At 37.2% G+C, this 24,413-nt stretch overlaps 1 protein-coding gene across 1 annotated transcript in view; it reads left to right on the forward strand.

The window, feature by feature from the left end:
- The first annotated feature begins 2,565 nt into the window (after nt 1-2,565).
- The window catches only part of GPR63 (G protein-coupled receptor 63), a 44,465-nt gene continuing 22,617 nt past the window's right edge, over nt 2,566-24,413 (forward strand). The window contains exon 1 of the mRNA XM_023205874.2: nt 2,566-2,920. The gene's annotated coding sequence lies outside the window, so the exon portion shown is untranslated. The remainder of the gene's footprint in view (nt 2,921-24,413) is intronic.

Here is a 24,413-nt window from a genome sequence, read left to right on the forward strand (position 1 = left end):
GTCACTTTTTGGTAGGCAAAATATAAACACCTTTTCAGAGATAAAGACAACATCTTTATCTCGAAAAAGATAAAGTTACTGAAGTTTAAAAACGTAGCTGGGTTCTTTGGCACTTGGATACTGAAATGTGATTATTTGTAGGCCACTTTTCCCCCTCAAGTTGAATGAATATATATACATATATATGTGTGTGTGTGTGTGTGTATATGTATGTATATGTGTGTGTATCTATACAGTGTGTGTGTATATATATACAGTGTGTGTATATATATATGGTGTGTGTGTATATATATATCAGGGAATTTCTATGAGCTCTTATCAAATTGAGTTGATTGCAGAACTAAAAAAGGCCTAACAATGAATGTGGGCTTGAGGTACATGGAGGCAGGGTTACTATTTAGGGACAAAAATAATTGAATACAATTACGGTTTATATATCATTTGTTTGTTTACAGGTGGTTTGTGAAATGTCACAAATATCACTCAGGATCTTTTCAGTGGCTCTGGAGGCCAAAGGATGTGGCTGGTTGGCTCGATCACTAGCACCTCCATGACCATCTGCATTCTCATTCTTCTGATCCTGAGACTATTGGTAAAGGAGCCAGAGAGGTCGTCAGTCCTCTTGGTGACAGTGGTGGTGATGTGTGTATACTGGGGAATGGGGATTGTAGTGGGCATTTATAGTCTTTACTCAACATTCTCTTTCCTTCTTTATTAACAACACTTTAATTTTCCTTTGGGAAACCTTTTTCTTTCTACTCGGTCCCTGTGGTTTGGGTATATATGAGGGGTACATACAGCTATTTCCCTTGACCTTTTTGTAGCTACAGGCAAATGACCCCAGCCTGGCAGTGTGCATTCCATCCCATAGTTACAATGGTTAGTTCAGAGATGAGCGCAGGATCCACATGGGTCTGGTGAAACATTCTTCAGCTTGCTCTCTTTCTGATGCAACTAATTGCTAAGGAGGTTGGATGTTAAGACTGGAGATGTAGGTCTTCCCTTTGTTTAGAGAAAATAAAACCAGTGCAATGAAAGCACAATGAAGACAGGGAGAGAAATTGAGTCCTGACGCTTTTTGAGCATCTGGAGGAGAAAAAAGGATTTCTAAGAACATGTTTGTGTGTGTGTATTTTCCAGTTCTACTTGTGGGATTTATAAACATATGAACCAATAAATTCCAACGCCCTTTGCTGTAGATTTTGCTAACTCAGTTTGGGTTGTGTGCCAGGCACATCCAACTATCCTAACTTCACTTTTTCTCACTGATAATCTCCTTTCCCACCTTAAAAGTTTGGTGCAGGCAAGATCATGTCTCCTGCTTTAATAGAGCCCAGGGCTTATTTCCTCTCCATCTGGTTACAGAAGTTTCTCCAACCTTTTGCATAGTCTCTTCTTGCCACCTTCTTCTTCAAGTTCAACACAAATGCTTGTTTCACAGCTGTAGGTCGCAGGAGGCAAAGAACTGAGATGTTCTAGTCCAGTCTCAGGGTGGTGATGGCCCATGCAAGTGCCTTTGTGTGAATGAGGAAATGCCACTCTCTGAGCTTTGTGCTAGGACTGGTGCTCTGGAACCCAAGCTAGATCTTAACTCCAAATTGCCTGCCCACCTCCTGAGCCAGGGGACACAGTGCAGAGTACAAATGGCACAACACTATGCTGAAGACCCACAGGTCCAAGAAGCAAGGGTTGGAACCATGAGGTAGAAAAACAAGTCCGTGGATAGTAGCAACCCTCTGCTGCTCAGGCCCACTGCTGCTGTCCTCTCTTTCTAGGGTGATGATAGCTGCTGATGCTGGGAGCCTCCTGGGCATCACCACCGGAGGCTGTGGCCTCGGTAATGATCACATATGTTGATAATAGCTGAAAATATCACCTGTCACTGAAAGCAGCATTTCCCACTGTCTCAAGGCGATACTTTTTCTAGGGGGTCTTCCTGAGTTGTTTGGCTTCTTTACAGCCCATCTGTTGATGAAAGTGAATCGTTTTAGAAATCCACTGGGAGGCCAGCTGGCAGTTGGCCACTGGAAGAGAACAGAGCACCAGATAAAGAAGGATACCTGGCAAGTCTCCCCTGCCACACATCACGGACACCTTCAGGGGTCAGTCTAGGGGCCCCAGCTGGCTTTGAGTTATTTCAGTCTTCTGGGCGCCTGGGTGAGACCCTCATGATTGTGTTGGAAATGAGGAAGAATAACCAAGGAAGAAACGCGAGCAGCCTCGGGGAACGCAATTCCACTGGGCAGTCGCCACTGGAGGTGCACTTTGGGGGCCGTGGGAGCGGGAAACCAGGACCCTAAAAAGACTGCCAGCGATTAGGGGTGGAGCGACCCTCTGGGAGAGGGGCGCGGGGTTCAGGGCGCAGGCCAACGGCGAGGGTTGCCTTAGTGCCGGGTGGGCGCACGTGCAGTACCCTCCATGCCTTTGCCCAGGTAGAGGAGCGACGCAAGCTGAGTATAGAGGGGGGTCAAGGCGGGGAGCGGCGGAAAGGGGCCGGCGATCCGCCCTAGGGCAGCTCGGGCGTGGCCTCCCGGGATCTCTCAGTCTCTACTTGCCTCCTCCCTCTTTACTTGCCTCCTCCCTCTTTCTCCTCTCCTCCCACTCACCTCACGGTCTAAAACCGGGGCCGGCGCCTTTAAGAGGGAGCGCTGGTTACCCTGGGGGCGGGAACCCCTCGGTAGCTCGCGAGGCGGCGGCGCTCTCCGCAATGCTCCTCACTTTCAGCTCCAGCTCTCGCCACCGCCGCCTCTATCGCCGCCACCACCTCTGCCTCGTCGTCCTCCTTCCTCCTCCGCCTGGCAGCGTTGTTCTCTGCAGCGGAGGAGAGAAGTGCTATGTCAGGAAAGTTCCGGGAGGGACTACATGGGGCCATGCTCCCTGGGCTCTTCCGCGGGCGCCCGGGCGCTGCCCTTCGCTTGAGGTGAGGCTGGGGGTCTCCGGTCCGCGAGACAGGTAGCCGCCCAGCGCGGGGAGCGCTTGCATCCGCCGCGCTGGGCAGAGCGAGCGGTTTGGCAGTGTGCGGGGGGGAAATGAGGCTGGGGAGACCGAAGTTGTGCCAGAGAAGCTTGGGTTTTCGGGAGGATTTTTGCAGCTGGACTGGAGTTATTTCGGCCGGCGCCACACGGTGGGGGCCCGGCCGGGACTCGGTTTCTCCCGGGCCGCCTGCCCCCCTCCCCTGCCCGTCTGAGCGGTTAGGCCTTCTAGGAAAACGGTCGCCTGCTGAGGTGTACCCCGCGCCGGCTCCTTCCCTGCTGGGCTGTTCTCGTCGAGAATTCAGTGCTGGGAGTAGGAGGAAGGAGATGGGCTCCACTTGAACTTTTACACGGTGGTCTCGCTGCTTGAGCGCTGAAATTTACCTTGTTGGCGGGAGCAAAAGGTCCCTTCGCGCTCCAACAGTTAAACGAGAGGTTCCCTCTTCCGTGTGGTTCATTCTGCAGCGCTGTGTGTGTTGGCTGATTTTCAGCGTCGCCCTGATTTCAGTCGTCTCTCCTCTGCCTCTTTTCGGAAACATTCTTCTTTTTAATAATAAAATATTCGTGGAGGCTCAGAGTGCTTAAAAAAAAAAAAAACCCAACAACATATCTTTATGAAAATTTCCCCCAGGGCTAGCCCAAATTTTCATTGATTGTTTAGTCTTTGATGAAATGTTTAGACTCAGTCTCGACACTTAGGGAATACAGGCATCCCTGTAGTAGCATGCAGGTTTTTTTTTTGAGACGGAGTTGCCCAAAGGCTGGAGTGCAGTGGCCGGATCCCAGCTCACTGCAAGCTCCGCCCCCCGGGTTTCATTCTCCTGCCTCAGCCTCCTGGGTAGCTGGGACCACAGGCGCCCGCCACCTCGCGTGGCCAGTTTTTGTATTTTTTTTTTTTTTTTTTTTTTTTTAGTAGAGACGGGGTTTCACTGTGTTAGCCAGGATGGTCCCGATCTCCTGACCTCATGATCCGCCCGTCTCGCATGCAGGTTTTTAGTGAGGTAGGATGAAGTTTAAACCATATGTTTTTTAAAATAGGATTTCTCTTTGTTTGTTGGTGAGCTGGTTTTTCATTATGTGTTGGATTAAGAAGCCTTCAACCAGTTCTAGGAGTAGTGTTTCTAAGAATCATGGATAGAACCTCATGTTTCTTGCATAAGCTGATACTGCTTCAGACATTCTAATCTATGGACGAGGTATGTAATACGTGTTTCATTTGATGAAACCTAACATAAAAGTACATTTATTGCAGACGTGGTTCAGTTTTTTTTTTTTTTCCCACATGTCCTGTGGGTAAAGGAAGCCCCATTTTCTCACACCCCCAGGTCTCTGCCACACCTCTATTCCTGTTTGCCTTATTCACTCACATTGCCAACTAGAAATCGAAGGTGCTGATGAAGTCCCTATGTTTTGTAAAGTGTTGCATAGCCAAAATGTTAGTGACATAATTGATTACATCAATTATGAACATCCAGATCATTTTGAACAATAAAAACAGAATGTGGGAGCTTAAATAAAAGAGTGCCTTGAAGTATTTCTGGTATATGCGTTACATACAATTTTGTGTGTGAAAAGTATACTACCAAGGCAGACAGGGGATAGTGTAGGAAACATATTGTTTGCAGTGGGAAGTTTTCGAAGAAAATCGTCCCAGAATCACCATTAATACTGTCAAATTTTGTTTGGGATATAGATTTCTCATCTCTAAGTACAATTTTGTCACTTTGCTGTAAAATATACCAGTACCGAAATTAAAAAAAAAGAAAACAACTCACCGTCTCAAGCATTTTCTGAAAATTTTCAGCAAACTGAGCATTCTTGGAGAAAATTTGCTTAGGAAAAATAAATATAACTAAAACCCCAATGTAGTTACTATTTTACCTTAAGTTTGCTGGACTACAAGCAAGAAAGTAAGAATTTAGTGTTCTTAGGTGGATGTGACTTAGTTTCTAGAGTTATTTGAGCACCCTGAGATTTTGTATATGGTTTATTTAATTTGGGATGATTGTTTTGTGAATGAGTCTTTTGGAAATGATACACACACGTGGATTTATATATGTATATATATCCATATCACACATATAACTATATTTATGTATCCATACTATATATAGTATAATTATATATACCATATCTATATATACTATTGAATATATAAAAACCACGAAAACCATTTAGGGACCTAATAATACATGCGCACCAAGAACAGCAGGTCTAAAAGATCAGCTAAAAATAGTTATTGCTAGGGCTTGTCATCTTTTCAGCATTTTAGTCAATATCAGTTAAGTTAAATATGTTTTCAATATGTTCTTGAACTCTTAACAAGGCTTGGATCAGGGAGCCATATCCTAACCACATTTATCTATTCAAATGGATTGAATTGCCCCACCAATGGATAATTGAACCAGGCATTTCTTAAACTTCAATAGGTAAATTCTAGGTAAAATTTAGTTTGTCAATATAGTGTTTTCTTTTTTTAACACTTCAAAAATAACCTTTAGGACATTCTTCATAGATCTGGGATTTAGAGAGTATGTCTCAAAGGCATGAGAGGCAAACCTTGGGGAAGTTCTGGTACTCCAAATTTGTGAAGTGATGTCTTAAGCGCTTGATTTGAGAGATGGACCCATTAATGCTTGGAAGAACCATATGTGTAAATACAATATGTATAAATACATGCTCTAGTTACTGCAAGCAAAACTATTTCATTCACCTTTGGTATATTTGTTACCACATTTCACAGCTGAAGCTGCTACATTTCAGCATATGTATGAAAATTAGAAATGAAATGAAATAATCTATTAGGCTGCTTTTTCCTTTAATTTGCTAGCTGTTTACCAGAAATGTGTTTATATTTGCTGCAAATGACCTTTACTTTGTTGCACGTGGCAGTTTTTCCTTTTTTTGCAACTATGACATACGTATATTTGGGATGAATTCTTAGTGTTTACTTGAAAACATATTAATGAGTTTCACAGAGTTTATGTTGTATTTCCTCACCTTTCGAAAAATAACATATGACATGTTTGACTATGAGCCTGAGATCATAGACCTTCAGAGCTGATGTGATCCTGGTCAGTTATAGTTTCAATTTCTTGGGAATTTTCTGTTTAAGGTTAGATGTGCCCTTAATTTGAACTAGAAGATCCACAAAATAGGTACTTTTGCAACCACAAAACAGGAGAACATTCCAAATGATTTGAAGTGTGGGCAGCCCAACATGCTTTAGTATTTGGTTGGCTTGAGGCAGTGTGCCATGCTTGTAAAAATGGTTTCCGAAGCTGACAGCAAGCTGTTTCAGGCTTTGAATTTGACACATAGGATAAAATGCATTCTAACCTCTGCATCAGTAAATATGGACAAGATTTATATTCATTGCTGTTTGTATGACGGAAGATTCAGAAAACTCTAGCATGCAACTCTAGCTTAATATACGGGAAAGCTCCCTCATGTTTGTTATAAACATAATGAAGAGTTAGAAAAGTTGGATTTTAACACAGCTCTCAGGTCTTGGGGAATAGATGGTATATTTGCAGGTATGGGGGTAATCTTGCGGTTACCTATTGAAATTAATAATAGGATTATTATTATCAGCATTTCCTTTGAGTGATATGCTAAAGAATTACATCTTCCCAGATCCAATTTAGATTAAAAACACCCCCAGCCAGATACTGTACCAATCACCTGGCATATATATTAATTGATTCTTAGATCTTTTTCAAATTCTTAGATCATTTTCAATTTAAACCTTTATGTGTTATTATAGTTACAAGCTTTACATACCTTTTAGGGTTTTTGAGCAAAGCTTCTTGGTTAACTTCTTTCTCTCAGTTGACTTAGCTCACTCTGTGTTATTAAAGTGTTTGAAAAATATTTAAGGTAAATTCTTTTCTGTGGAAACTTCTAAGGATCTGCCTTGGGGAGGCTGGTGCAGAAGGGACATGATTCTGTATTCTAGCTGTTACCTTTCTCCTAAAGTGAGGCATCTTTACATCTTCTTACTTTATACAATAACAATATAAAACAAAACGAAAACAAATGCATAGGTAACTTTAGAGAGAGAACATTTGTAGGCATTTAAAGAAGCCTGAAGTTTAGATCAGAGTAAGTTTCAACTGAAAATTATGTAAGAATCAATTAAATCTGTCCCATATGTTTTGTATGGTATTTGGCTGAGGCCGTCTGGTGCAGGATTTTTTGCTCTAAGTTGATCCTGGGAGGATGTGGATACAAAGGGAGTTGGGTGTAGGCATAACATCCATTGTCTTCCAGAGGGTAAAAAGGTTCAGATAAGTGTGCTTTTGTAATAAGATCCATTATTTTCATCATTTTAACTTACTCCATTTCCCTTGTATTTGAAGCACACAGTCTTCCTACTCCATTTTGATTAACCCTGCATAAACCATGATACCTTCTAAAGTTTCACACTGTCTAGCACTAGCAGAAAGTCTCTTCTCTCAGCTTGTTCCCACTCAGCACTTCTTCAGATGTTTTTCCTTCTTTTGCATTACCATTTCTTGAATGATAGGAGATTTGAGTTTCTCCATTTTCTATAAATTACATAAATTTGCACCCACTTACAGGTTTGGTAATGTTGGAAACTTCTCATTTTTGTTTCTATAGTTCATGTATAGTTACTATTTCAAGGTTTCAAATCTGTTTTGTTTTGTTTTTTAACTTTTATTTAAGTTCAGGGGTATAAGTGCAGGTTTGTTACATAGGTAAACTTATGCTGTGGGGCTTTGTTGTACAGATTATTTCATCACCCAAGTATTAAGCCTTGTACCCATTAATTATTTTTCCTGATCCTCTCCCTCCTCCTACCCTCTACTCTCATGATATAATATATTTTTTTCTTCTTTTAGAAGTTATTCTTGTTCATTATAGGAAATTTAGAGGCCAGGCATGGCCACTCATGCCTGTAATCCCAGAACTTTGGGAGGCTGAGGTGGGAGGATTCTTTGATCCCAGGAGTTGGAGACCAGCCTGGGAAATGTGAGGAGACCCTGTCTCTCCAAAAAGTAAAAAAAAAAAAAAGTTAGCCAGGTATGAGTGGCACATGGTTGTGGTCCCAACTACTTGCGAAGCTAAAATGGGAGGATCACTTGAGCCCTGGAAGTTGAGGCTGCAGTGAGCCATGATCATACCATTGCACTCCAGCCAGGACAACAGAGAAAGACCCTCTCTTCAAAAATAAAAAGAAAGAAAAGAAAATTTAGAAAATCCAGACAAGCAAAAAGAAAAGAAAAGAAGAATTACACCCAGTGATAACTATTATTAGTATTTTGGTATCGATTTTTATATACATATAGAAAAATACTATGATATTTTAATTTCTAAAAGTGGCCCTTAGTGTATATCTATTGCTTTGTAATTTTCACATAAAGATGAACCACTTCCCTTGTCATGGAATGATCTGTAACATTTTAAATTCTGAATAATATTATTCTATGGATGTATCGTAATTTATTGGGGATATAATTTTTTTTTCTTCAGCTATACAGTAATGACTATCTTACAGCTCAATTTTTTATATTTATTTATTTATTTATTTATTTTCTGATGGAGTCTTACTGTGTTGCCCAGGCTGCAATGCAGTGGCGTGATCTCAGCTCACAGAATCAAGGGATTCTCATGCTTCAGCCTCCTGAGTAGCTGGGATTACTGGTGTCCACCACCATGCCTGGCTAATTTTTGTATTTTTTGTAGAGACGGGGTTTTCACCGTGTTGGTTAGGCTGGTGTTGAACTCCTGACCTCTAGTGATCCACCCGCCTCAGCCTCCCAAAGTGCTGGGATTACAGGTGTGAACCACTGTGCCTTGCTATAGCTCAGTATTTATATGCATCTATGGTTATTCCCTTTGGGTAAAGCCCTAGATGTAGAATTTTTGGGGAGGAATAAAAGGGCATTGATATTTTTCATTGCCCTCAAGGCACTTTATTATTCCCAATATAAAATCTGTAGAGCTAATCATTGTCTTCCCTGTTTATCTTCTACAGTTTTGTGTGTGTGTGTGTGTGTGTGTGTGTGTGTGTTTGGTAAGTGTAATATGAAAGAGTCAAATCAGATAGGGTTTGAACCCAGACCTGATTGCTTTTTCCAAATGAAGTAACTCTAGTTGTTTATAGAGATTTAGCCTCAATCCCAAACCATTCATGAGTGCTCAGTTATAACTATAAATGTTACCTCCAACTAAACAGGTACAGTAGTTGAGTGTGCCGTGAGAATGCTGTCCTTTTTTCAATTTCAGTTGACTGTATTGCCAGCTGCCCTCTTGCCCACACATACTGATACATAATTGTGGAATGATAGAGTGAATGAATGTCATTTTCTGTATAGTCATCTCTAAAATGTAAAAATATTCTGTTTTCTGCACTTTCTGCCAACTCCTGGACTCTTAACATTTAAAATAAATTTGGAAGGTTTAAATTTACAAAATTTAGCCTTGAGCTGTGTATGTGTGTGTGCATGTGTTGTTTACATCTGTATTTTATCTATATATTTGTGTCTTTCTTTCTTTCTGTCAATAATACGAAACTTCTTCTTAGCCAGAAATTACCTTTTGAAATCAGTTGAGTATCACTCTGGCTACTGCAGAAGCATGTGGTCACTTCTAGGAACAAAACTAGAGCTATAAAATGAGCAAAAGTCAGGAAAAGATAGAAACTTAAACACTGACGGCTAAATGTAGAGAGAAATTCTCCCTTTTATTTTTGAAACTAAGATTATCTTTAGCTATCAAACATGATCCGAGTGAATGCAGTTATATTTGCATTTTTCATTTTTAGAATTTGGTTCTGAATGTAGAAGGCAAACATGTGTACTCCCAAACATACTTTCTGGGACAATTACTGTTTTCCAGACATTATTTTCTTCACTGTGGAATAGTTGCCTTTCCTCCTTTCTCTAAGTCAGGCTTAGGTTATCTGTTCCCTTGATACCTGGTGCTTACCTCTGTTTTAGCACTTGGGTAAGTGCTAAATACATCTTTTTTTGTTGTTTAGATAAGTATCATTTTCCTTTTTACTATCTCAAATAACAGGAACTATATTTTCAGTGTGGAATGTAACAGACATGAATAGGTTAAACAGGTAAATTTTTTTTCGTGAGATCTTGTGGATGTTCACTGTTTATAGGAAAGTTCAGAATATCCTTTAGAGACTGATTTTGCCATGTTATTTTTAAAGAGTATTTATTGTGAAGCACATTGTACATTTAAAATTGCATAAATCATATCTTTAAGTTTAAAAAATTGAATACTCATGGACTTACTACTAAAGTTAAGAAATATACCTAGCATTCCTCTGTCTGCTCATTCCTCACATGGAGGCAACTCTTGCTTTATCAACCCTCTTTGTGTGGTTATTTTTGGCCTTTACATAAAGGGAATTTTACTACTGTAAATATTTATACTTTTATGCTTGCTTCATTTGCTCATTGTTATATTTTTTAAGATTCATCAGTGTTGTTTGTAGCTGTAATTTGTTTTTTGTTGTTTAATTTATTGTATATAATATATGATATATAGTAGAGATGATCAGCAAAGCCAAAAGTTGCTTCTTTGAAAATATTTATATATTTGTTTCTAACATGTTCGGTTTTACTGTTTTGTTTCCATGTTTTTAGGTTTATTCCTGCCTTTATTCTAATTTTTTAGGTTGAGTGCTTAGCTCAGTTTTGAGTCTTGCTTTTTCAGAGTATAAATTTCTCTTGAATCATCACTTTAGCTGCTTATCAGAATTTTTTATGTTTTCATACAGTTCTAAGTATTTTCTTTGTTTTTAAGACAGGTTCTCGTTCTTTTGGCCAGGCTGGAGTGCAGTGGTGTGATCATAACTCACTGTAACCTTGACCTCCTGGGCTTAAACGATCCTCTCACCCCAGTCCCCTGAATAACTGGGACTACAGGTGCATGCCACTATGCCTGGCTAATTTTTTTTATTTTTATTTTTTGTAGAGATGAGGTCTCGCTATGTTGCCCGGGCTGGTCTTGAACTCATGGGCTCAAGCCATCTTCCCATTTTAGCTTCCCAAAGTGTGGGGATTCCAGGAATCAGCCACCATGTCTGTCCTAAGTATTTTCTATGATTTCTTTAATCCATGAGTTAATGAGCATCATGTTTCCTAATTTCTAAGCATATTTTGATGTGGTTGTAGGTGATCTCTAAACTCTTTGTGACATGGTCAGAGGATGTGGTCTGTATCTTACCAGTTCTTTGATTCTTGTTAAGGTTAGCTCCATGGACAATGGCAAGTCTTCTCTACAAATAAGTGTTCCATGTGTAGCTTTAAAACGATGTGTATTCTCTAGTTTCTGGATGCAGTTTCATGTGTTCCATAAGATGAAAATTTTAAATGTGCTGTTTAAGTCTTTATCCTTCTTGATGTTTTAATCTACTTGATCATTTAATTACTGAGAGATTATAATTATGGATTTATTATTTTCATCTGGTTAATTCACCTTTTACTTTATATGTTTTTGAGGTTTATTATTAGATGCATACAAGTTTAGATTTTTAAATATTTTTGTGGGAAATTAACCCTTTTGTCATATGTCATACCTTCTGTATCTCTAATAGTTTAATTTGAATTAAAGTCTCTTTTTCTTTGATAGTAATAAAATGATATAGAGTCCCCTATAGATTATGATGGGCTTGACACACCTTTCCCTACTTGCTGGCTTTGATGTTGGATCTATATCCTTATGATTTTAGATGTGTCTCTTGTAAATAGCATATGGCTTTGCTTTTAACTGGAGAGTTCAGAATGAAGAGTGACTTGGATTTATTTATCATATTATTATGTATTTTCTATTCTGCTTTTTCGTTGTCTTCTTTCCTGTCTTGCCTTCTTTTGGATAGACTGACCCTCGGCCCCACTTTTTTTTTTTTATTTTTTTATTTACTATTTTTATTTATTTGGGGGGTCAGGAGATTGGCTATAAGTTCTACATCTATTATTTTAGTGATTACCCAGACAATTTTAATATATACTCATCTTTAGTCTAAAGTTAATATCCTTGCCTTCTATTATGGAATTGAATTGTATCCCCCAAAATTCATATGCTGAAGCCCTAATCCTCAATATGACTATATTTGGAGATAGGGCCTATAGGGAGGTAATGAAGATTAAATGAGATTATAAGGGTGGGGCCATGATCCAGTAAGATCTCTGTGGAGATACAGAGATCTCTGTCTTCCCTCTGCATACAGAGGGAAGGCCATGTAAGATCATACATGTCTACCAACCAGGAAGAGAGGCCTCACCAGAAATACATCCAGATAGTACCTTGATCTTAGACTTCTAGCCCCCAGAACTGTGAGAAAATAAATTTCCATTGTTCAAGCCACCCAGTCTGTGACATTTCATTTCTTAGGAATTGTTTAACTCTTATAATACCTTCCTCCAACTTACATGTCGTTGTTGTTGAGTATTTTAGTTCTAGCCTGTTTTTTCTCTCTCAAGTTAGAAATTACTTTTATTGCTTTATACAGTGTCTGTTATATTTAGCCATTTATTCATTAATGTCTTTCCACCCAGTTTGTTCTTCTCTATCAGACCTTCTGTCTGGGATCATTTCTCTTTTGCCTGACATATCCTTTAATTTTCCTTTGTTGAATGAGTGTGTGTATGTGTGAAAGAGAGAAGGAGAGGGAGAGAGAGAGAGATTTTTGTTTGTGACAATCCTTTTAGTTTAATTTGCTGAAAGGAAGTATCAAAAATATCATTTTATTGTCTTCTGAATTTTATTATCGTTGAGAATTAAGCAGTCAGGTTCATTTTTCTCTTTGTAAGGGAACCTGTCTTTCCAAACTCTGGTTCCTTCTAAGATCTTTTGAAGATGCTCTCTTTCTCCTTAAAGATATTATCTCTCTCTATTCTGAGTTTTTGATCTGATGTTTTTGGGTATGAATTTTAACATATTTGGCATTAGATAGACTACATTGAGGACTAGCATTTTTCAGGAATTCTGGAAACCTATTTACAATCCTTTTGAATATTTTCTCATTAATTTTATGATCTCCTTCTGGAACTCCAATTCCATGTCTGGTAGACTTTCTATGTTTTTCTTCCTTAGTTCATCTCTTTTATCTCTTACCTTTCATTGTTTTCGCTTGATTGTATTTGGAAAAATTTCCTATGTTCTAACTTGCAGTTTATTTACTTCAACTGTATCTAATATGCCACTTTGTCGATTTAGTTTTTAATATCAGTTATAGTTTTCATATGTAGAACTTTATTTGCAAGTCTGCTTGTCTTCTGGTCATAATTCTAACCAGTTATTATTTTTATATTCCTTGTCTAATAATTTTATAACTGAAGTCTTTTGTGAGTTTGTCTTTTTTCCCCCTTGCTCTTAATCTCTAATCTTACTTTATTTTGAGGTTTTTGTGATTTTTTTTTTTTTTTTTAAGGCTGTGTTCACTTGCCTTGGAATTTTGCGGTAATTATTTCAGGCCTGTGTTGAAGGTGAGTTCCTCCAGAGGGGAAATATATTTCCTGTTGCCTACTAGCTTGGGTGGTGTACTGACTTTGGCACATTTTAAATTAGATTTCTGTTTGATGATGCCTTGTTTCTTAAAATGTACCTTGAGGTTACAGATCTTTTGGGAGAGATTATTTTCTTTTTTCCATGATGTACTTTGTTCATGTAATAAAATATAATTTTTATTTCTGTTTCCTTTGACATGGTAGAGTTTATTTTTTGTTCACTTTTTCCCTAGCAAATATTGGTTCCATGAAGTCCCTGGTTGCCATTGAGGTATTCTGACAAATATTCTAATTCTATAATTGCAACTCAAATGATTTTGACTATACTAAAGACACTATTTTATTTCTGAGATCATAAACATGTATAAAATAGAATATCTTTGTTATTCAGATTAATAAGCAGACCTTAACTAATCTTACTGTAGAGCATTTGCTTTTGAAAAGAAAAAGCAGACATTAATGTATTACAATATGATAGCAAAATACCTTTCTCTTTTTAATTTCAATTTTTAATTTGACATTTTTCTCTGTTAATAAATTAGAAATTTCTGTATATAATGTTATTGTCAGCATTTTCTGTTCTTCAGTCCGAAACTTCATTTTGTTTACAGTCATGTAGTATTTAGTTTTGTATTTTGTTTTTTAGAAAGTTATTACCAGCTCCTTGTTTTAAATTTGGTTTCATCTTCCAGCTGGAAAGACATTGCCAGTCACATTTAGCTTTCTGTTCCTTCATATGTCTAGGCTTTGCCTTTAAAATGGTAGTAGCTGCAGTTAAAAAGCCATCCATGGTTCACAGATTCCTTACTTATATTCTCAAAAGCAAGTTAAAGATGGCAAACTGCAGGGTTCTTCTGGGTACTTCACTTTTAAAAAGGAACAGTTATTTTATGCTTATTTGAAATGGTACATCTTGGTAAACATTTTAAAGTAATGTTTGTTTTTATTCTTTTTATTTTTTATTTTTTAGTTTTTATAACATCTTCAAATTTTTACTTTTAATCCTACATGATATAGTGATGTGGATGCAACCTTGGTTATGATGGACAGTTAGTTACAAGAAAGGTTGAAGAACTTCAGCGTTATATCTCTCAATACTCAGTTGCTGTACATTAGCAGTAAAAGCAGATATAGTAGCAAATGAAGCTCGATAAATTTAAAAAAAAAGACTAAGGTAATTAGCTTGATTATCTTTGGAGAATGATTCCATTCATCAGGTGATGATGGAATAAAATTAAGCTTCCATGTCATAAAGTTAAGCTTTTACTATTTTCTGTGCTGTTTTTACATTTTCAGTTTTAAAGCTTATCTTTTTGTCCTTTTACTTTTCCTCACCTTGAGTAAATAGGCACCAAAATGGAAATAATCTTTGAAGCATACATAATAGAATCTCACTTTGGTAAGATCTTTGCTCATATCTAGATTCTAGGTTGGAATAAACTTCCTTCAAACAGTCCCTTTAGTAGCTATTTTTTTTTTTTTTTTTTAGTAGATAGAAGACCCTCATATCAAAAGCCACATTTTATAAAGAATCCAGTTAGTCTGTGGCCCTTGTAGGAGGGAGAATTTTCTGTTTTATCTTATACAAACTTGAGACTTGATCATTTCACTGAATGTTGTTTCTCTTAGACCCTATGTTCAAGTCTGATTTTTTTCCTGCTCAATTCCAGTGTAATAAATATTCTGCATATAAGAATTTTCACATTTGTTTCATCACTTGTTATACAAACTCAGCATTTGGGCCACATTGTTGCAGTGGTTCTTGCCCTAATTGAATATATATTGAGTATACACATACATACACATATACACATCACTTTCTGGTGTTAATCAATCTTTCATGGGCCCTATTTGCTAGACGAAATAAAATGAGGAGTGAGCATGAGTGAGGTATAATACAAATGGAAAAGCTTTACATAAGTATAAGCAGTGATATTTATAAACAGTATTTCATACTTTTCGTTCTCTGCCTTTGGTTTGAGAGAAAATCCAGGAATTGCATTTCTGACTTTTGTGTGCACAGTTAATGCTGAGCCATTGAATATCCTATGGGCCTTTGGTCTTACCAGTCTTAATATCAGTTGCATCAGCTCTTTGTGATCTTGCAAAGCTTTTACCGGTGCTTTAATCTTTGAGCAGAGAACTAGAAGACCAGTGGCAGGTGTCTTACTGTGTGGGGACAATAACTTGCGACACTATCAGTGGGAAACCCAGTAACAACCAAACACCACAACCTCCCACTGGACCCTTTCTCCCTTGTGACTGTGGTGCATGATGATAAATTGTTCTTTGGTGTTAAGAACACAGCCATTTTATCATCTTGATTTTTTTTTTTTTTTTCATTTTTAAAAGTTCAAAATGAATAGTGCAGATTTTCTTTAAAACATTTTTTTTGCTAAGTCATATTTTTGGTGGGGAGTGAGCAAGGTTTATGTTGGTAGGTGACATACAGTACTTTGAATTTAGAATGATAATTATATAGCCCTTTTACCTGGAGTAGTCCTTTCCAGTTGTTGGTTGCACAGAAAACTTGACTGAATATTAAAATTTAGAAATAGTAGAAATGGGGTTGTTTTAGAGGATTTAGTTTTTTGTTTAGATGAATTCTGCTTTATTACAGGATTCAGTAGAGTCTTTCAGCTAGGAAGGTTTCAGGAAATATTAAATATTGTTGAATTTAAAATGGTTTGCCAGCAATTTGATTTTAGAAGACATTTTTTCAGGACCACATGCATATTGTAAAATTTTATCTGTTCTTACAGTGAAAGACATCTGTTTTTGGTCTTTATTTTCTTTCTGCTCTTATTCCTCATGACCTATTCTTTCCCACTCTTTGCCTACCAAACTATAACAAATAAACTATAACTTGAAAACTAAAATATGCTAGTCTTTAGCCTAGTACTTAGAGATTCCTCTTAGTAGATGATACCATACTGTCATAGAGCATGAGCTTTAGAGAGTGTTATAAGAAGACATGGACACATAACTGTTCTGAGAAATGAGTCATTGGGCAATTTCTTCATTGTGTTAACGTCATAGAGTGCGCTTACACAAGCCTAGATGGTATACCCTGCTCTACACCTAGGCTATATTATGGTGTAGGCTATTGTCTCTGGGCTACAAACCTGTAAAGCATGTTACTGTATTGAATACTGTAGGCAGTTGTAGCACAACTGTTAGCATTTATATATCTAAACATAGGTACAGTAAAAATACGGTGTAAAAGAGAAAAAATGGTACCCCATATAGAGCACTTACCATGAATGGAGCTTGCAGGATGGAAGGTTATTCTGTCAGTGAGTGGTGAATTAATGTGAAAGTCTGGGATATTAACGTACACCACTGTAGACTTTATAAACACAATATACCTAGGTGACACTAAATTTATTTTTAAAATTTCATACCTCACTGTAAATTTTTTACTTTATACACTTTTTAATTTCTTAAAACTTTTTCATTTTTTTGTAATAACATCTTAAAACATGAGTGCATTGTACATTTGTATACATTTTCTTTATATTCTTATTCTATAAGCCTTTTTCTATTAAAATTTTTTTTGTTAACTTTTAAGCTTTTTGTTAACTAAGACACAAACACACAATAACTTAGGCCTACACAGGGCCAGTATGACTGTCTTCCACCTCTATAGCTTGTCCCACTGGAAAGTCTTCAGGGGCAGTAACACATGGAGCTGTCATCTCCTGCGATAACAATGCCTTCTTCTGGAATACTGAAGGATGTGTTTGAGGCTGTTTTATGTTAACTTTTAGAAATCTTAATAAGTAGTACCTAAAATAACAATAAAAAGTGTACAGTAGTAAATACATAAACCAGTAACATCCTTTATTATGTTTGTTCAGTATTACGTGCTGTATGTGCTAGACTTTTATACAACTGGCAGCACAGGAGGTTCGTTTATGCCATCATCACTACAAACACATGAATATTGTGTTGTACTACAAAGCCATGATGGCTACGATGTCACTAGGTGATAGGAATTTTTCAGCTCCATTATAATCTTATGAAAGGAATTTTTCAGCTCCATTATAATCTTATGAAACCACTGTCATATAGTGGTCTGCCCTTAGCTAAAATGTCATTAAACAGTACATGACTGTAAATGAGGAATTATGTTTTCACTGTTTTTCACTCTTGTAGCATCCTGAGTTTTTCTTCACAGCACATACATTATGGCATAACCCAGGAGTTACCATGTGAGTAGTGTGAGTCTGATGAACTTGTAAGTTACATAAGATCAGGAGATATATCCAGTTTGTTTCCCATTGTAAGTAGTGCTTAGTCAGAAACTGGTTTAGAGCAGGTGCTTAGCAACTGTTTGTTAAGGGAAGGATGGAAATGTATTTAAAGAAGTGTGTAAGTCAAGTTGAAAAGTATATGCCAAAGATTTATATAGTATACTTGGATAGCGTGGTGGAAGACTGAGTATCAGGGAAAGATGTGCAAGTGAAGGTAAATTCGGTTGGCGCATGATGACGCTGTCAACGTTTCTTTTGTCTTTATCTGGTGGTCGCTTTGAATACTAAAACTGAAGTCTTATTTCATAGATTTTAAAATTCTAAGTATTTTTAGTATGACCTTTAGAACCTTTTCTTCAGAACCTTCCTAAGTTAACTGTAATTATTTTGATCATAGCAGTGAATCAAGGTCAAAACAGATTCGCTGTTATTTTTGAGGATGAGTCAACATTGCTCTTCACCAATCCTATTTTGAAATAGTGTACGTTAGAGCAGAATGATCTTTATTTCAGTGATGTTTCCCTTGTGTTATTTTCTGGTTTCCCACTCATGAAAAAATTTCATAATTCTATATTTTTCTTTGTGTTCATTATTGGAATTTGCTATGGTAATTCATTACATTTACATAGTGCAGGACCAAAGGACTGAGGATCTATCCTTTGATTTTTTTTTTTTTTTAAAGTGTGTGTGTATGGTTGACTGTTGTATATACAATCATGAGGTTATTTGAGGTATCTGATGGTGTTGTGAAGGTCTTCTGATTCTATGTTCTATGAAATTTCTATTATACCCTTGGAAATGAGGTACCTGGTTGATGGGGGAGTGGTAGGGTGGTAGGGTAGGGAGTCTACCAGATGTGTCTGTTATGCCAAGAGATTATGCTTGAACCGTCTCAGATAGTGATGTTATCTGGTGTGGGAAGAAAAAGGAGACCATAGTATATGCATATGTGTCCTTCACTTGTTTTTAGTAGATATCATATCATATATGGGCTTGGTACATGATTGTTGCCTGAGACCTATTTGTTGAATTGACTTGGCTGGAGCTCTCAGGGATAATCACAGTCAGCAACAAAAAGTATTGTTATGAAAAACAAGTAAGCTAGACTACAGTTGCATCTGGGGATAGAGGAATACTCTTGGCATAGTTGTAGTAGACTATTCCTAGAAAGTTGAGTAAGAAATATGTAGAATTCTGACACTGTTTAAAGTCGTGAAAAGGCAAAAGAAGCTGTACCATTATTTTTTGTTCTGAAAAGAGATATTTGAAAGTCACTTTTCTGAAATAAAAGGGTAAGTTAGAGGAAGAGAAACAATGGCATCTTATCAAAAATCACAGCGCAGAATCTTGAAGTGAGAAAGAGCTTTAAACTCAGTTTGAGGTGAGGTATGGAAAAATAGTCATTTGCAAGGATGAAGGAGTAGAATCCTAAATGTCACTGAAGGGTTAGTGTTGTAGAGGATGTGATTTTCTTTTCTGACTTAAGTGAAACTGCTAGTGCATACTTACTGAGCACTATATGTCAATACTTAACATTTGCTGTCTCGCTTAGTCCTTGTTATAGCTTCATGAGCTAAACTGCACTATGATCATCTCCATTTTTCTGATGAAAAACCTGAAGTTCAGTAACCTACCCAGTGACACACAGTTTGTAAATAGCAACCAGGCACTCTGACCGCTGCCAAGATGGGCACAATGAGCTTCTGGAGGAAGAGTGTGGAACTGCTCAATAGATAGACTGTTGTTTCCCCGACTGACTTGTTATTCCCTCCAAAGAACACGCCAAAATCATTTGTAGTGAGATGCGGTGAAGAGAGAACCAGCATTTTTAGAAGAAATACCACCAGTATGATGGTATAAACATTTAGTTTTGATTAGATAAACTAATTTTAAGTCCTTGGAAATTCGTGCTAGATTTGTGACTATTAAGGAAAAATTAAATGTCTAATTGTGAAGATAGGCATATGCGGTCAGATGAGTACAGAGTTGCTAAGGGAACAGGTTAAAAAAGTGAGTGACATGCTGAGCTCTACCCAGAAATTCAGTTCAATGCTAAAGCTGGATGAAAAAAAAATTCTAGTGGAATAGCATGAAAATAACAAAATAAGCATGCTGTTTTGGCTCGTTTTGCTTTTTTAAAAAAATTACATTGATTCTGAGGGAATATTTGTGGAAACTGGAAAGATGACCTAGAGATTAATATGAAAAGACAAAGACTTTTTTTTAGATTACTAGGTAAGTAATTGTAGGAAATATGGGGTACACTTAAAAGTAGTGACTAGGTAAAGTACCATATTTAAATTTTATTCTTTAGGGGATAACAAAATCCTATTTTCATAAGAAACATGTGCCCTTTACCAATGAGAGTACATTTGTTGCATAATAACAGTAACACTTACCTAACAAGGTACATTTGAGTAGTTCCTCCTGTCACTAGTTTCTAAATGTTTAAATACCTTATTTCGTTTTATCCATGGACAACAGGCATAATGAGATAGACAGGAGAAAGCTTATCTTGCTGTCTTAATGTATTTCCTAAGGAACAAAGGTTTTTTTTTTTTTTTTTTTTTTTTTTTTTTTTAAAGGAATATGTTTTATGATCATTGAAAGGAAATATTAACATATATATTTCTAATATATGAAATGTTCAAGAAGATTTTTTTTTTCTGACTATAAGAAAATTACTCATTTTACAAGATTTGGAAAATAAGGAAAAGAAAAGCTGGAGAAAAATGTACCACAGACTGTCCTACTGGTCAGAAATATATGGTTTTTTTTTTGTTTGTTTGTTTTTTGTGTTTTGAGACGAAATCTTGCTCTGTCGCCCAGGCTGGAGTGCAGTGGCGCGATCTCGGCTCACTGCAAGCTCCGCCTTCCAGGTTCACGCCATTCTCCCACCTCAGCCTCCAGAGCAGCTAGGACTACAGGCGCCCACCACCACACCTGCTGTATTTTGTTTTTGTATTTTTAGTAGAAACGGGGTTTCACCATGTTAGCCAGCCATCCCTGACCTCATGATCTACTCGTTTTTTGGTTTTTGTTTTTTCGATAATTTAGTTGGGTTTTCCTTTCTCTTTCTTTCTTTTATTTTATTTTAGTTTAAGTTCTGGGATACATATGCAGAACATGCAGGTTTGTTACACAGATACACATGTGCCATGGTGGTTTGCTGCACCTATCAACCCATCATTTAGATTTTAAGCCCCGCATGCATTAGGTATTTGTCCTAAAGCTCTCCCTCCCCTTTCACCCTGAACCCCAAACAGGTCCCAGTGTGTGATGTTCCCTTCCCTGTCTCCATGTGTTCTCATTGTTCAACTCCCACTTAAGAGTGAGAACATGAGGTGTTCGGTTTTCTGTTCCTGTTAGTTTGCTGAGAATGATGCTTTCCAGCTTCATTCATGTCCCTGCAAAGGACATGAACTCATTCATTTTTATGGCTCTATAGTATTCCATGGTGTAGATATACCACTTTTTCTTTATCTAGTCTATCATTGATGGGCATTTGGTTTGGTTCCAAGTCTTTGCTATTGTAAATGTGCTGCAATAAACATATGTGTGTGCGTGTCTTTATAGTAGAATGGTTTATAATCCTTTGGGTATATACCCAGTAATGGGATTGCTGGGTCAAATGGTATTTCTGGTTATAGAACCTTGAGGAATTGCCACATTGTCTTCCACAATGGTTGAACTAATTTACACTCCCACCAACTGTAAAAGTGTTCCTAGTTCTCCACATCCTCTCCAGCATCTGTTGTTTCCTGACTTTTTAATGATTGCCATTCTAACTGGTGTGAGATGGTATCTCATTGTGGTTTTGATTTGCATTTCTCTATTCACCAGTGATAATGAACTTTTTCCATGTGTTAGCTGCATAAATGTCTTCTTTTGACAAGTGTCTGTTCATATCCTTTACCCACTTTTTGATGGGGTCGTTTGTTTTCTTTTTGTAAATTTTTTAAAGTTCCTTGTAGATTCTGGATATTAGACTTTTGTCAGATGGGTAGACTGCAAAAATTTTCTACCATTCTTAGGTTGCCTGTTCACTCTGATGCATGTTAATATTTTGATATGTTCTCTTCTAAGTCTTTGAAAAAATTTTCAAAACATAGTGGGAACGTATTGTGTATACAGCTTTTCTTCACTCAATATGCTAGCATAATATTTTCATGTGTCATTAAATATTCTTCAAGAACAGTTTTAGTTGCTGTGCAGCATTCTGTTTTATAAATCACATTATTTTGTTTTTAAATGTAAACCTTTAGATTGCTTCAAATTTCTTACTATGATGTACATGAATTTTTTTTTTTTGAGTAGGAATTTTGCTCTTGTTGCCCAGGCTGGAGTACAATAGCGTGATCTCGCTCACTGTAACCTCTGCCTCGTGGGTTCAGGTGATTCTCTTGCCTCAGCCTCCCAAGTAGCATGAACTACTACACTTGGCTAATTTTTGTAATTTTAGTAAAGAAGGTGTTTCACCATGTTGGCCAGGCTAGTCGCAAACTCTTGACCTCAGGCGATCCACCTGCCCTGGCCTCCTAAAGGGCTGGGATTACAGGCCTGAGCCACCATGCCCAGCCATGAAATTTTTTTAACTTTTTGCTCAGAATTACTCTGGCTATAAGGGATCTTCTGTGGCTCCATAGAAATTTTAGCATTTTAAAAAATATTTCTGTGAAGAATGTCATTGACATTTTGAGAGATTGCTGTGAATGTATAGATTGCTTTGGGTAATATAAAGTTATTTCTTAAGTATGGATCCTGAGGAGTAAAATTTCTAGAAAGTTTTAATATTTAATTTTCATAAACTTTTTGAAGTTCTACATAAGAGGCAGAAAGATGTACCAATCATAAAGGCACAGGTCAGTGAAATTTGAAAAAAACTGAATATGTGAACCTCCCAGAAACCCTTTCCCAGTCGTAACTCCTACTCTTCCCCAAAGGTAACCAATAAACTGCTAACATCATAGATGAGTTTTGCCTGTGTTTGAATTTTATATAAATTGAATAATATTGTGTATACATATTTGTGTCTGTCTTTTGTTCAATGTTATATTTATGAGATTCATCCCTGTGTTGTGTTATAGTAGTTTTGCCCATTTTCATGGCTGTGTAGTATTAGATTATATGAATATTATGACATTGATTTATCAGTTCTATTGATGTACATTTTTGCTGTTCTAATATTTCAAATAATGTTTCCAGGAATATACTTGTATTGAACTTTTGGTGTATAAATCTAAGTATTTCTGTTCATTACTCAGGAGTGGGATTACGGGGTAACAGAGCGGGCATAACTATAAATTTACCATAGACAGCATACTGTTATCTAGTTACCCGTTTCCACGCCCAGTGAATGAAAGTTTCATTTGCATCACATCCTGGTCAATATTTGCTATATTTTATATTTAGTTTTTCAACTTTAGTCATTCTGTTGGGTTTTTATTTTATTGTGATTTTCATTTGCATTTCCCTGATGAGTGGTGAGGAAGAACACGTTTACATATGTTGTGGATTTTGTTTTGTATTGTTTTGTTTTGGCTGTTTGGATATGTTTGTGAAGTTTTTGTTCAAATCCTTTGCCTATCTTTCAGCCTGGGTTGTTTATCTTTTTCTTACAAATTTGTTGGCATTTAAATATATATATTCAAAGGATAAGTCCTTTGTCAGTACGTGATTGCAAATGTCTACTGCCTTTTGGCTTGCCTTTCTGTTCTTGTAATTTCACCTTTTGGTGAATTTATCACTCTTTATAGGCAGTGCTTTTGACATCCTGTTTGTGCCTTAAAAATATATTTGATTTGGAAACTTAATAAATGTTAAGAAACTTACTTGAGCTAATTAGAGGCTGATATTTGGTTGTTATGAGAGCTATTCAATTTTTTCTTCATGCCTATTCCACGAGTGACGTCTTTCAGATGTTGTTTCTCCCAACCTTTCCATGAACCCAGAACGCCAGCTTCCAGCCCACTGAGACTGTGCTCTACCCAGCTTCCCAGCCTTTCAGCTGCCTCTTTTTCCAGACTTTCAAGCTTTTCAGCAGCTTTTAATCCTTTCAGCTGCCACTTTGCAGGCTCTCGGTTTCTCAGCTGCCTTGAGAAAACCTCTGAGCTAGCATTTCAGAATTAGCTCATGCCTTCAGGTGAAAAATAACCCGAATTGCAGAGTGCCTCACTTTTCTATACTTCATTTCTCTCAGATCATAGCCTGTCGGGTTCTCCCTGCTTTGGTGGCTCTTAGATGTCTTCAAAGAGATTTTAAAAATGTTATCCAGCTTTTTTGGTTGTTTTTGGTGGGAGTGTTTGTCTGCTGCAGGCTTGACTTTATTTGCTAGAAGTGGAAGTCTCTAGGAATGTTTTTAAGGCTGTTGAAATAGCTTCCTGAATTACTATAGGCTTACATTCCCATTGGTGGAGTATCAACTTGCTAGAATTATTTTCATCTTGTTTAAACCTTTGAAAATCTAGACAAAAAATTAATATTCCATTATGTTTGAATTCTCGTTTTTACTTGAGTGAGACTGAACACTGTTTCAAACAATGGTTGTTTTTTTGCACCTTGTATTTATGATTTACTTGCAAATATACATTATTATTCGTTGATTTTTAAGAATGTTTAATATGTAATATTGCCTGTATTAACAAATAAGAATCCATGCATTTGAAGATACTATATTAATAGACCAGAATAAT

The sequence above is a fragment of the Piliocolobus tephrosceles genome, chromosome 5, assembly GCF_002776525.5.
Source record: "Piliocolobus tephrosceles isolate RC106 chromosome 5, ASM277652v3, whole genome shotgun sequence".
NCBI lineage: Eukaryota > Metazoa > Chordata > Mammalia > Primates > Cercopithecidae > Piliocolobus > Piliocolobus tephrosceles.